This window comes from Lagenorhynchus albirostris, chromosome 1, assembly GCF_949774975.1.
Source record: "Lagenorhynchus albirostris chromosome 1, mLagAlb1.1, whole genome shotgun sequence".
Taxonomy (NCBI): domain Eukaryota; kingdom Metazoa; phylum Chordata; class Mammalia; order Artiodactyla; family Delphinidae; genus Lagenorhynchus; species Lagenorhynchus albirostris.
Genome location: NC_083095.1, coordinates 12,791,928 through 12,805,612, shown reverse-complemented (window position 1 = coordinate 12,805,612; position 13,685 = coordinate 12,791,928). Strand labels below are relative to the sequence as shown.

General features: G+C 38.4%; 1 long non-coding RNA gene across 1 annotated transcript in view; it reads left to right on the top strand.

The window, feature by feature from the left end:
• The window catches only part of LOC132531690 (uncharacterized), a 49,685-nt gene that overhangs the window by 2,075 nt on the left and 33,925 nt on the right, over nucleotides 1-13,685 (top strand). The window contains exon 2 of the long non-coding RNA XR_009544194.1: nucleotides 5,281-5,353. This is a non-coding gene — a long non-coding RNA (uncharacterized LOC132531690). The remainder of the gene's footprint in view (nucleotides 1-5,280; nucleotides 5,354-13,685) is intronic.

Here is a 13,685-nt window from a genome sequence, read left to right as displayed (position 1 = left end):
CATGTGTCTGAGACTTAAATTTTTTTCTTGTTCATTTCTGCATGAAAAATAATTTATTTGCATTGCTTCTTAGACAGAAGCAGTATTTTAATTATGTTCTTCATTCTGCTAAAGGAATTTTCTCCCCTTCCCAGAAAATGCTGGCTCATCAATGTAAGCTAATGGCATCTCTGTAATTTGATAGGAGCTTAAATAATTTGTACAGCTTTGAGGAGGGGGGGAGACTGGGTATTTGTTAATGTAATTACTTTTTGTTATGATGAGCATATGTTAATTTCATAATTTTTTGTGTTAAAATATACATAACATAAAATTTACCATCTTAACCATTTTTAAGTGTACAGTTCAGTACAATTTAATTAATTTTATTAAATCATTCACTTTGTTGTGCAGTCCTCACCGCCATCCATCCCCGTAGCTCTCTTCATCTTGTAAATCTGACTCTATACCTATAATTTTCCTTCTCCCTCCCTCTAGCCCCTGGAAAACCTAATTCTATTTTCTGTCTTTATTATTTTGACTAAGTGGAATCACACAGTATTTGTCTTTTTGTGACTGGCTTATTTCACTTAGCATAATGTCCTCAAGATTGAACCATGTTGTAGCATATTGCAAAATGTCCTTCCTTTTTAAAGCTGAATACTATTCCATTGTATGTATATATTGAATTTTGCTTATCCATTCATCAGTGGATGGACACTTGGGTTGCTTCCATGTTTTAGCTATTGTGAATAATGCTTCTGTGAACATGGGTGTACAAGTATCACTTCAAGACCCTGCTTTCAGTTCTTTTGGGTATATACCCCAAGGTGGGATTGCTGGATCGTATGGTAAATCTATATTTAATTCTTTTAGGAACCTCCGTACTGTTTTCCATAGCAGCTGTACCAGTTTACAGTCCCACTAACCATCCACAGGAGTCCTTTTCTTCACATCTTTGCCAGCATTTGTCATCTCTTGTCTTTCTGAATCTAGCCATTCTAACAGGTGTGAAGTGATCTCTCGGGTTTTTGATTTGCATTTCCTTAATGAGTATAATGATGCTGACCATCTTTTCACATACCTGTTGGCCATTCATATATCTTCTTTGGAAAAGTGTCTGTTCAGGTCCTTTGCCCATTTTTTAAATTGGATTATTTGGGTTTTTTTCTGTTGAGTTGTATGAGTTTTTTTTTTTTTAATAGATTTTGGATTTTAACCGCATTATGAGATATATGATTTGCAAATATTTTCTTCCATTCCATAGGTTGCCTTTCATTTTGTTGATGATTTTCTTTGCTGTGCAGAACCTTTTTAGTCTGAGTTTATTTTTGCTTTTGTCACCTTTGCTTTTGGTGTCAGATCTAGAAAGTCATTGCCAAGATTGATGTTAAGAAGCTTACTGCCTATGTTTTCTTCTAAGAATTTTATTGTTTTCAGGTGTTACATTCAACTCAATCTATTTTGAGTTAGTTTTTGTGTATGTTATAAGATAGGGGTCTAGTTTCATTATTTTGCAGGTAGCTGTCCAGTTTTCCCAACACCGTTTATTGAAGAGAACGTCCTTTCCCCATTGCATATTTTTGGCTCCTGTGTCATAAAATAATTGACCATATATGGGTGGGTTTATTTCTGGGCTCTATTATGTTCCATTGACATATGTGATGTTTTTATTCAATACCATTCTATTTTGATTGCTACAGCATTGTAATATAGTTTGAAATCAGGAAGTATAATGCCTCCAGCTTTGTTCTTCTTTCTCAACATTTCTTTGGCTATTCATGGTCTTCATAGTTTCATATAAATGTTAGGATTATTTTTTCCTATTTCTGTGGAAAGTGCCATTGGAATTTTGATAGGGATTGCATTGAATCTGTATATTGTTTTGGGTAGCTTGGACATTTTTTTTTAATTAGTTTATTTATTTTTGACTCTGTTGGGTCTCGTTTCTGTGCGAGGGCTTTCTCTAGTTGCGGCGAGCGGGGGCCATTCTTCATCGCGGCGCGCAGGCCTCTCACTCTCTCGGCCTCTCTTGTTGCGGAGCACAGGCTCCAGATGCGCAGGCTCAGTAGTTGTGGCTCATGGGCCCAGTTGCTCCGCAGCATGGGGGATCTTCCCAGACCAGGGCTTGAACCCGTGTCCCCTGCATTAGCAGGCAGATTCTCAACCACTGCGCCACCAGGGAAGCCCCAGCTTGGACATTTTAACAATATTAATTCTTCCAATCCATGAACATGGAATATCGTTCCATTTTATTTGTGTCTTTGATTTCTTTCATCAATGTCTTAATAGTTTTCAGTGTATATGTCTTTCACCTACGTGGTTAAATTTAGTCCTAAGTATGTTATTTTTTTTTGATGCAATATTTTTTTTTTTGGTTGCATTGGGTCTTCGTTGCTGCGTGCAGGCTTTCTCTAGTTGCGGTGAGCGGGGGCTACTCTTCATTGCGGTGCATGGGCTTCTCATTACAGTGGCGTCTCTTGTTGCAGAGCACAGACTCTAGGCACATGGGCTTCAGTAGTTGTGGTGCACGGGTTCAGTAGTTATGGCTTGCGGGCTCTAGATTGCAGGCTCAGTAGTTATGGCTCACGGACTTAGTTGCTCCGCAGCATGTGAGATTTTCCTGGACCAGGGCTCAAACCCGTGTCCCCTGCGTTGGCAGGCGGATTCTTAACCACTGCACCACCAGGGAAGTCCCTTTTTTGATGCAATTTTAAATGGGATTATTTCCTTAATTTGTCTTTCTGATAGTTATTAGTTTGTAGAAATGCAACAGATTTTGTATATTGATATTGTATCCTGCAACTTTACTGAATTCGTTTATTAGTTTAGTAGTGTTTTTGGTGGGGTCTCTTGGATTTTCTATATATAATATGTCATCTGCCAACAGTAACAGTCTTACTTCTTCCTTTCTGATTTGGATACCTTTTATTTTTTTTCTTGCCTAATTGTTCTGGCTAGGACTTCTAATACCATGTTGAAAAGAAAGTGGTGAGAGTAGGCATCTTTATCTTGTTTCTTATCTTAGAGAAAAAGCTTTCAACTTTTCACAATTGAGTATGATGTTAGCTGTGGCCTTGTCATAGATGGCCTTTATTATGTTGAGGTATAGTTCCTCTCTACCCACTTGGTTGAGAGTTTTTACCGTAAACAGATGTTGAATTTTGTCAAATGCTTTTTCTGCATGTATGATTTTTATCCTTCATTTTGTTAATGGTGTATCACATTGATTGATTTGAAGACTTTGAACCATGATTGCATCCCTGGGATGATCCCATTTGATGATGGATATGATCATTTTTAATGTATAGTTGAATTTGGCTTGCTCATATTTTATTGAGGATTTTTGCATCTGTGTTCATCAGTGATATTGGTCTATAATTTTCTTGTGGCATCCTTATCTGGTTTTGCATTATCAGGGTAATGCTGGTCTCATAAAATGAGTTTGGAAGTGTTTCTTCCTCTTATTTCTGGAAGAGTTTGAGTAGGAATGATATTTATTCCTTGAATGTTTTGGTAGAATTCACCAGTAAGTTGTCTTGCCCTAGACTTTTGTTTGTTGGGAAGTGTTTGATTACTGATTCAGTCTCCTTATTAATGGTTGGTCTATTAAGATTTTATATTTCTCCATAATTCAGTTTTGGAAGGTTGTATGTTTCTAGGAATTTACTCATTTTTTCTAGGTTGTCCAGTTTGTTCTATAGTTGTTCATAGTAGTCTCTTACCATCCTTTGGATCAGTTGTAATGTCTCCTTTTTTTTTTTTTTTTTTTTTTGCAGTACATGGGCCTCTCACTGCTGTGGCCTCTCCCGTTGCGGAGCACAGGCTCCGGATGCACAGGCCCAGCGGCCACAGCTCACGGGCCCAGCCGCTCCGCGGCATGTGGGATCTTCCCAGACCGGGACACGAACCCGTGTCCCCTGCATCGGCAGGTGGACTCGCAAGCACTGCGCCACCAGGGAAGCCCATAATGTCTCCTTTTTAATTTCTGATCTTATTTTTTGATTCCTCTCTTTATTTTGGTCAGTCTGGTTGAATGTTGGCCAATTTTGTTTATCTTTTCAAAGAACCAACTTCTAGCTCTTAGTTTTATTGATCTTTTCTATTGTCTTTTTAGTCTGTATTCCATTTATTTCCACTCTGATCTTTGTTATTTCCTTCCTTCTACTAACTTTGGGCTTTGTTTTTCTTTTTCCAGTTTTTTGAGGTATAAAGTTATTTGTTTGAGATTGTTGTTGTTTCTTGAGGCAAACATTTATCACTATGTATTTCCCTCTTAGACTTGCTTTTACTGCATCCCATAAATTTTGGTATTTTGTATTTCAGTTTTCATTTGTCTCAGGTATTTTTATTTTTATTTTTTTACAAAGTTAATTATATTTTAATGTGCTAACAATGAACAATTCAGAAATGAAATTAAAAAGCAATTTCATTCACAATAGCATCAAAAAGAACAAAATACTTGGGAATCAATTTAACAAAAAAGTGCAAGAACTATGCACCAAAACTCCTAAAACATTGCTGAGATACTTACCTGAACGTCTGATTAAATGGAGACGTGTACCATGCACATCAATTAGAAGGCTCAATTATTGTTAAAGAGGCAGTCCTCCCTAAATTGATCTAGAGATTTCACATAATCCCCACGAAAATCTTTTTTGGTATAATAGAATTTGACAACCTGACCCTAAAAGTTACATGGAAATGCAAAGAACATAGAAGAGCCAAACAGTTTTGAAAAAGAACTAAGTTGGGATACACTACCTGGTTTCAAAGCTTTCTATAAAGGTAATCAGGACAATCTTTTTTTTTTTTTTTTTTTGGCCGCAACGCACAGCTTGTGGGATCTTAGTTCTCCAATCAGGAATCGAACTTGCACCCTTGGCAATGAAAGCATGGAGTCCTAACCACTGGACTGCCAGGGAATTCCCTGGGACAACCTTGTATTGGCATAAACGTAGACATATGGGTCAATAAAACAGAATGGCATGTCCAGAAATAAGCCCTTATGGTCACAATCAATTGCTTTCCAACAAAGATGCCAAGGCAAAAAAAAAAAAAAAAAGTATACCTTTCCTCCCACTATATGCAAAAATTCACTCTTAGATCTAAATGTAGGAGCTAAATAATTATTATCTACACTAATTCCAAAAATCTACCCCCCAAAAAACCCCCAACTAACTAGCTCTTTGCTTTACTTCACTAGGGCAAATGACTAAGGTTAGAGATGGGCCAAATATTTTGAATGCCATTGTCTGTTAGTTTTGACATCTTTACCAATATTTTCCTCTCTGTGACCAGATTTGTCAAGTTGAGTGCCTTGGAAGAAAACCCCACCACATTACCCTGATGGACGTCTACGTTGGAAAGAAAGGTAATGGAATTTTTAAGTTGATCCCAAGGGTGCTGAAAAATCCTAGATGGGTTCTGAACTCAGATTCTGTTCTAAAGAATAATATTTTCCATCTAGAGAATTTGATTGACAGTTGCGCTAATAATTTCTCAAATTTAGCTGTGATCATTCACCTTAATTTAATTTGAAGATGTAACAAGGAAAGGAAGACCTCCCCAGGGGTGTTCGCCACTGAGTTCCTTCGGCCTTAAAAGGCTGAGAGGGTCTAAAAAATTCTAGGTCAGCAGCTGTGATTTGGGGGATTTCACAGATGGAAGAGCCCCAGTTTGTGTCTATCCTGACAGCCTAGGATGCTGCTGGTCAGGACCAAGCCTGCTTCTGTGAAATGCCTCCGAGGCAAGCAATCCCTCATTAATGTCTCAGGTATTTTTAATTTCACTTTTGATTTCTTCATTAGCCCACTGGTTTATCAGCATGTTGTTAATCTTCATATATTTGTGAATTTTCCAGTTTTCTTCTTATAATTGATTTCGTTTCATACTATCGTGGTCACAAAAGATGCTTGATATGATTTCAGTATTCTTAAATTTACTAAGACTTGTTTTGTGGCGTAGCATATGATTTATCCTGAAAAATGTTGCATGTGCCCTCAAGGAGAATTTATGTTCCGCTGCTTTTGTATGGAATGTTTTGTATATATCTGTTAATGCCGTATGGTCTAAAGTGTCCTTTAAAGCTGATGTTACCTTACTGATTTTCTCTCTGGATGATCATTGATGTAATTGGGGTATTAAAATCCCCTATTATTATTGTATTGCTGGCTATTTTTCCCTTTAGATCTGTTAGTATTTGCTTTATAAATTTAAGTGCTCCTATGTTGGGTGCATAAATATTTACAAATGTTATATTCTCTTGTCAGATTGACTCCTTTAGCATTATGTAATGCTATGCTTCTTTACAGTCTTTGTTTTAAAGTTTATTTTGTCTAATGTAAGTATAGTTACCCCAGCTTTCTTTTGGTTTCCTCATTTGCATGGAATATCTTTTTCCATCTCTTCACTTTCAGTTTATACATGTCCTTACATCCAAAGTGAGTCTCTTATAGGAAGCATATACTGGGGTGTTCTTTTTCGTTTTTTTATCCAGCTGCTCTGTCTTTTGATTGGAGAATTTAGTCCATTTGCATCTAAAGTAATTATTGATAGATATATACTTATTGCCATTTTGTTAATTGTTTTCTGGATGTTTTGTAGTTCCTCTCCCTTTCTTCATCTCTTGCTCTATTTCTTTGTGCTTCAATGACTTTCTTTAGTAGTATGCTTAGATTCCTTTCTCACTGTCTTTTGTGTATCTACTACAGGTTTTTGCTTTGTGGTTACCATGAGACTTAGATATAATAACTTATATTTGTTACAATCTATTATAAGTTGATGACTTAAGTTTGAACATGCTCTAAAGCTCTACATTTTTACTCCCTCCCAAAGTTTTTTGTTTTTGATGTCATATTTAACATCTTTTATCTTCTGTATCCCTTGACTAATTACTGTAGTTATAGTTATTTTTACTACTTTTATCTTTTAACCTTCATATTAGCTTTATAAGTGAATAGTCTGCTATCTTTACTATATATTTACCTTTACCAGTGAGATTTATACTTTCATATATTTTCTTGTTACTAATTAGCACCCTTCCTTTTCAGTGTAAAGCAGTCCCTTATTTCTTGTAAGCCTGGTTTAGTGGTGATGAACTCCTTTAGTTTTTTGCTTGTCTGCAAAACTCTATCTCTCCTTCAATCTGAATATTAACTTTGCCAGGAAGTTTTTTTCTTTTATCACCTTGAATATATTGTGCCACTCCCTTCTGGCCTGCAAAGGTTCTGCTGAAATATCTGATAGTCTTATGGGGGTTCCCTTATATAGAAGAAGTTGTTGTTCTCTTTCTCCTTTTAAGACTCTCTTCTTGTCTTTAACATTTGACATTTTAAGTATAATGTGTCTTTGTGTGCATCTCTTTATGTTTATCTTATTTGGAGCTGTCCGTGCTTCCTGGACCTGGACGTCTGTTTCCTTCCCCAAGCTAGGGAAGTCTTCTGCCATTCTATCTTCAAATAACTTTTCTGCACCTTTCTTTCTCTCTCTCTTCTCCTTTTGAGACCCCTATAATGAGAATGTTTGTGTGTTTGATGTTGTCCTATAATTTCCTTAAGCTGTCTTCACTTTTTTTTTTTTTTTTTTTTGGCCATGCCATGTGGCTTGTGGGATCTTAGTTCCCCGACCAGGGACTGAACCCAGGCTATGGCAGTGACAGCACCGAGTCCTAAGCACTGGGTTGCCAGGGAATTCCCTGTCTTCACTTTTTAAATTCTTTTTTCTTTTTGCTGATATGATTGCATGAGTTCCACTGCCCTGTTTTCAAGTTCACAGATCTTGTCTTCTGTTTCATCTAGTCTACTGTTGAACCCCCCTAGTGTCGGTACAGTTAGTGTATTTTTTAGCTCTGTGACTTCGATTTGCTAATTTCTATATTTTCTCTGTGTTGAAGTTCTCACTATGTTCGTCTATTCTTCTCCCAAGTTTGCTGAGCATTTTTATGACCATTACTCTTTATCAGGTAAATTATTTATCTCTTTCATTAAGGTTTTTTTTTGAGGTTTATTCCTGTTCTTTCATTTGGAACATATTCTGTTTCCTCACTTTGCTTGACTACGTGTTGGTTTCTGTGCATTAGATAAAACAGCCACCTCTCTTCGTCCTGAAGGAGTGGCCACATGTAGAAGATGAACTTTGGCATTCACACTTGCCCTATAGCTCTTGGCTGTCTTTCAAGCCTTTATGATTGTGCAAGCGAGCTTATTTTACTTTGAATGGCTCCCAGTAGTTGAGGATGTGCCAAGACCTGTTCATGTCTCAGACGGGAGGATCTCAGCACCTAGATTCAGGCTGATTGGAAGCCAGACCCTCAGGCAGCAGCTTTTAAGTATGCAGTTATAAAGTATCCAACTGTGCAGAGCTCTGTAGACCTGCAAGCATAAGCCCTGTTGGCCACCAGAGTCCGTCAGTTTGGAGGTGTCCCCTTGGTGAAAGTTGCGAAAACTGGGGCTGTAAATGAGTGTAAAGCTCTTCTCTGGGAGATACAGGCAAGCTGGAACAAGGCAGAGGGAGAACGTAAAGACGGAGTCCCCTGCCCTACATTCCCCGAGAGCATCTCTGTAGGCACCTGGATGTGTACCAGACTTGAAGCCTGCCCCTCAGGCAGAAGCTCCAGGACAAGCAAGTGGGCCTTTTTCACAGAAGGCCTGGGGGTGTGTTTCAGTCTGCTGTCTGCACAGTGCCCTGGGGGTGCTGTCTGCCAAGAACTGTCTCTCTAATTGTTATTGTGCTGTGGGGCTCAGGGGCACAAGCCCCCCCAGGCCACCAGAGCCGGTGATCAAGAAGCATTCCCTGGGGGAAAACCACAAAATCCAGGGCACCAGACATGTGTAAGAGCTCTACTGGTGCTCTGGGGTCGCAGAAAGGAAGAGGGTGAAGGTGGTACCCACCCTTCGAGGTCTCTGGAAGGCTTACAGTCAGCTCCCCTCGGGCTGCAGCTATGATGATAAACTACTAGGCTGCTTTCAGAGGAAGACTGAGCTCCTGGGGTCTGTTGCTTCTTGCTGTGCCCTGAAGGTCATAACCGTTTAAGAACTCTTTCTTTATTGGTGACAGTCCTTTGGGACCTGTAAGTATAAGCCCCACTGACCACCAGAGCTCAATGATCAAGGGGTGTCCCCTGGACAGCAGCCACAAAAACCTGGGAACCAGACATAAAAGCGGGGGCACCTGACGTGTAAAAGCTGCCCTCCAGGAGCTGCCAGCGCTCCGGATTACAGCAGAGACCGAGTGTGAAGGTGGTGCCCACTGAGGATGGGGATAAAGATGATGCCCGCGCCCCCGCCTTCAGCAAGGCAGAGGGAGAGCATAGAATGGCACCCAACAGCCTCCATCCCCAGAGAGTATCCCAGAAGACTCCTGCCCCTGTGGCTGATGCTTTAAGGTTATCAAATGAATCTCTTTCATATAAAGTTTGGGTACTTTTCAAATAGCTGCTTCTGCACTGGGCCCTGGGGTGAGTAAGTTCACACATGAGCCCTTTAAGGGTCATTTCTCAGTTTGCTGCAGCCCTTAGGGTCTCATGATTGTGAGCCCCGTTGGTTTTCAAAGCCAGATGTTTTGGGGGCTTGTCTCTCAGGTGCAGGTCCTAAAAGTTGTGGTGTCCAGGGATTTCCCTGGTGGCACAGTGGTTAAGAATCTGCCTGCCAATGTAGGGGACACAGGTTTGAGCCCTAGTCTGGGAAGATCCCACATGACATGGAGCAACTAAGCCCGTGCACCACAACTACTGAGCCTGCGCTCTAGAGTCCATGAGCCACAACTACTGAGCCCAAGTGCCACAGCTACTGAAGCCTGTGCACCTAGATCCTGTGCTCCGCAACAAGAGAAGCCACTGCAATGAGAAGCCCGTGCACCACAACAAAGAGTAGCCCCCGCTCGCTGCAACTAGAGAAAGCCCGTGCGCAGCAACTAAGACCCAACACAGCCAAAAAAAAAAAAAAGTTGTGGTGTCCAGTGTAAGGTAGGAACCCTTTGCTCCTCAGGGAGAAGCTCCAGGTTTGTGAGTTCCCTCCCAACTGTGGGTCACTGCCCTAGGGGTGGGGTTTCTGGCAAGATTGTGTCTCAGCTTTTCCTACCTGCTTCCGTGTTTCCTTTTTCTCATTTGCCTAATGTGAAGAGTTGCTCAGCTAGTTTGTAGGTCTTTTTCAAAGAAAATTACCCCAAATTTAGTTGTAGATTTGGTGTGTCTGAAGGAGGAGGTAATTTCAGGATCTTCTATGTTGTCATCTTGAACCACCTTCAAGTTAACTCTTGTAAGGAATAGAGATCTAGTTGCATTTTTTTACATGTGAATATCCAATTTTTCCAACACCACTTGTTGAAGAGACTCCAGTGAGTATTCTTGGCTACCTTGTTAAATATTGGTTGACTGTGCATGGGTTTATTTCTGGAGCCTCTATTCTGTGCCATTGGTCTGTTTCCATTGTGTCTTTTTTTATGCTAATACCATACTGTTATGATTACTATAGCTTTAAAATATAGCTGGAAATCAGGATGGGTGATGCCTCCCACTTTGTTATTTTTTTCCAGAATTGCTTTGACTATTCAGGCTCTTTTGTGGTTCCATATAAATATTAGGATTGTTTTTTCCACTTCTATAAAAAAAATGCCATTAGAATCTTGATAGAGATTGCATTGATTCTATAGATGGCTTTTGTGGTATAGACATTTTAACAATATTCTTCCAATCCGTGAACACAAGATACCTTTCCATTCATGTGTCTTCTTCAATTTCTTTCATCAGTGTCTTATAGTTTTCAGTGATTAGGTATTTTACCTCCTTGGTTAAATGTATTCCTAGGTGTTTTGCTGTTTTGGTGCTATTGTAAATGAGATCATTTTATTTCTTTTGCAGATAATTCATTGTTGGTGTATAGAAATGGTACTGATTTGTGTATGTTGATTTTGTATTCTACAACTTTACTGAATTCATTTATTCTAGCACTTTTGGTCGGGGGAGTCTTCAGGATTTTCTATATATAAAATCATGTCATCTGCATATATGAACAATTTTTTCTTCCTTTCTAATTCTGATGCCTTTTATTTCTTTTTCTTGCCTGATTGCTCTAGCTAGGACTTCCAGTACTATGTTGAATAGGAGTGGTGAGAGTGAGCACCCTTGTCTTGTTCCTGATTTTAGAGGAAGCGTTTCACCATTGATGTGATGTTAGTTGTGGGCTTATTATATATGACCTTTATTATGTTTAGGTACATTCTTTCTATACCTAGTTTTTTAAGAGTTTTTTAAACCATAAATGAATGTTCAGTTTTGTCAGATGCTTTTTCTGCATCTATTGAAATGATCATATGTTTTTTTTCATTCATTCTATTAATGTGATATATTACATTGATTTTGTATATGTTGAACCATCCTTGCATCCCAGGGATAAATCCCACTTTGTCATGGTGAATGATATTTTTGATGTGCTTCTGAATTTGGTTTGCTAGTATTTTGTTGAGAGTTTTTGCATCCATATTCTTCAGGGATATTGTCCTGTAGTTTTCTTTTCTGGTAGTGTTCTTTGTGGCTTTGGTATAAGGCCTCATAAAATGAGTTTTAGAGTATTCTCTCCTCTTATATTTTTTTGGAAGAGTTTGAGAAGGATTAGTGTTAATTCTTCTTTTTTTTAAATATTTATTTATTTGGCTGTGCCAGGTCTTAGTTGCAGCATGCAGGATCTTCGTTGTGGCGTGTGGGATCTTTAGTTGCAGCATGTGGGACCTAGGGGTGGAATCTGGGCCCCCTGCATTGGGAGCGCAGAGTCTTAGCCACTGGACCACCAGAGAAGTCCCTAATTCTTCTTTAAATGTTTGTTAAAGTTCACCTGTGAAGCCATCTGGCCCTGGGCTTTTCTTAGTTGTGAGATTTTGATTACTGATTCAATATCCTACTAGTGTTTGGTCTATTCAGATTTTCTGTTTTTTCCTAATTCAGTCCTGGTTGGTTGCATGTTTCTAAGATTTTTTTCCATTTTTTTAGGTTGTCTAGTTTGTTTGCATATAGTTGTTCATAGTAGCCTCTTATGATCCTTTTTGTTTCTGTGGTATTAGCTGTAATGTCTCCTTTCTCATTTATAATTTTGTTGATTTGGTTCTCGTCTCTTTTTTCCATGGTTAGTCTAGCTAAACGTTTGTCAATTTTGTTTATCTTTTCAAAGAACCAACTCTTATTTTTGTTATATAGTAGGTTTTGAAATCAGGAAGTGTGAGTTCTTCAGGTTTATTCTTTTTCAAGATTGCTTTGAATAGTTGGGGTCCCTTGAGCTTCCATATGAATTTTAGGGTGGTTTTTATATTTCTGCAAAAACACATCATTAGGATTTTGGTAGGGATTGCACTGCATCTGTAGATTGCTTTCGATAATACAGTTGACCCTTTAACAACAGGGGGGTTAGGGATGCCACCCCCCCCAACATAGTCGAAAATTCACATATAACTTTATAGTCAGCCCTCTGTAATCAAGGCTCCACATTTACAGTTTCAACCAACTTCATATCATGTAGTACTGTAATACATATTTATTGAAAAAAAAATCTGCATGTAAGTGGACCCATGCAATTCAAACCCATGCTGCTCAAGGGTCAATTCTATTGACATTTTCCAAGTCTTGCCAATGCATGAACATGGGATGTGTTTCCATTCATTTATGTCTCCTTTAACTTTTTTCAGCAATGTTTTGTAGTTTCCATTATACAAGTCTTTCACTTCCTTGGTTAATTCCTAAGTATTTATTCTTTTTGAAGCTACTGAAAATGGAATTGTCTTCCTGATTTCCTTTTCTGATTATTCATTGTTAGTGCATAGAAACACAACAGATTCTTGAGTTTTAATTTTATATTCTGTTATTTTGTTGAATTCATTTATTCTTTTTTTTTGCAGAATCTTTATGGTTTTCTACATTTAAGATCATATCGTCTGCAAACATAAATAATTGTATTTTATCCTTCTCAATCTGAATGTATTTTATTTCTTTTTCTTGCTTAATTGCTCTTGTTAGAACTTCCAGTACTATGTTGAATAGAAGTGGTGAAAGCAGACATCCTTGCCTTGTTACTGATCTTAGAGGAAAAGCTTAAAAATATTTTTAAAAAGTCAAACCTACATAAGAAAACTTGACCTTAAAAAATAAGTTGAGTGGATATTGATGCCTGCAGGGTTGGTCACAACTGTCCAGTAAATGGTCAGTTCTCAGTTGAATTCATTTAACTTTGATATTTCATTTTTCATTTTAAAGGTTTGATTTAAATGCAACTTTTTCAGAATAATTTCTGCATAAACCAGTGTAAAATAAATGAAATATAAGCATATAGAATAAAAAGTCATCTTCTATAATAGTTCTATATTCTGTCACAGATCTGACATTTTGGAAATTCTTGAAGTATTGAAATAAGTGGAATTATAGAGGAGAGCAGCTAAGATGGTGGAGTAGAGAGACCCTGAGCTCACCTCCTCTCATGAGCACACCAAAATCTGCAGAACAACCATTGATTTAAAAAGAACCAAAACCTACCAGGAAAGATCTACAACTAAAGATATAAAGAAGGAACCACAACAAGATGGATAGGAGGAGCAGACTCACAATATAATCAAATCCCATACTCCCCAGGTATGCAAATGACAAACTGGAGAATAATTATATTTCAGAGGTTCTCCCACAGGAGTGAGAGTTCTGAGCTCCACATCAGGCTTCCCATTCCAGGTGT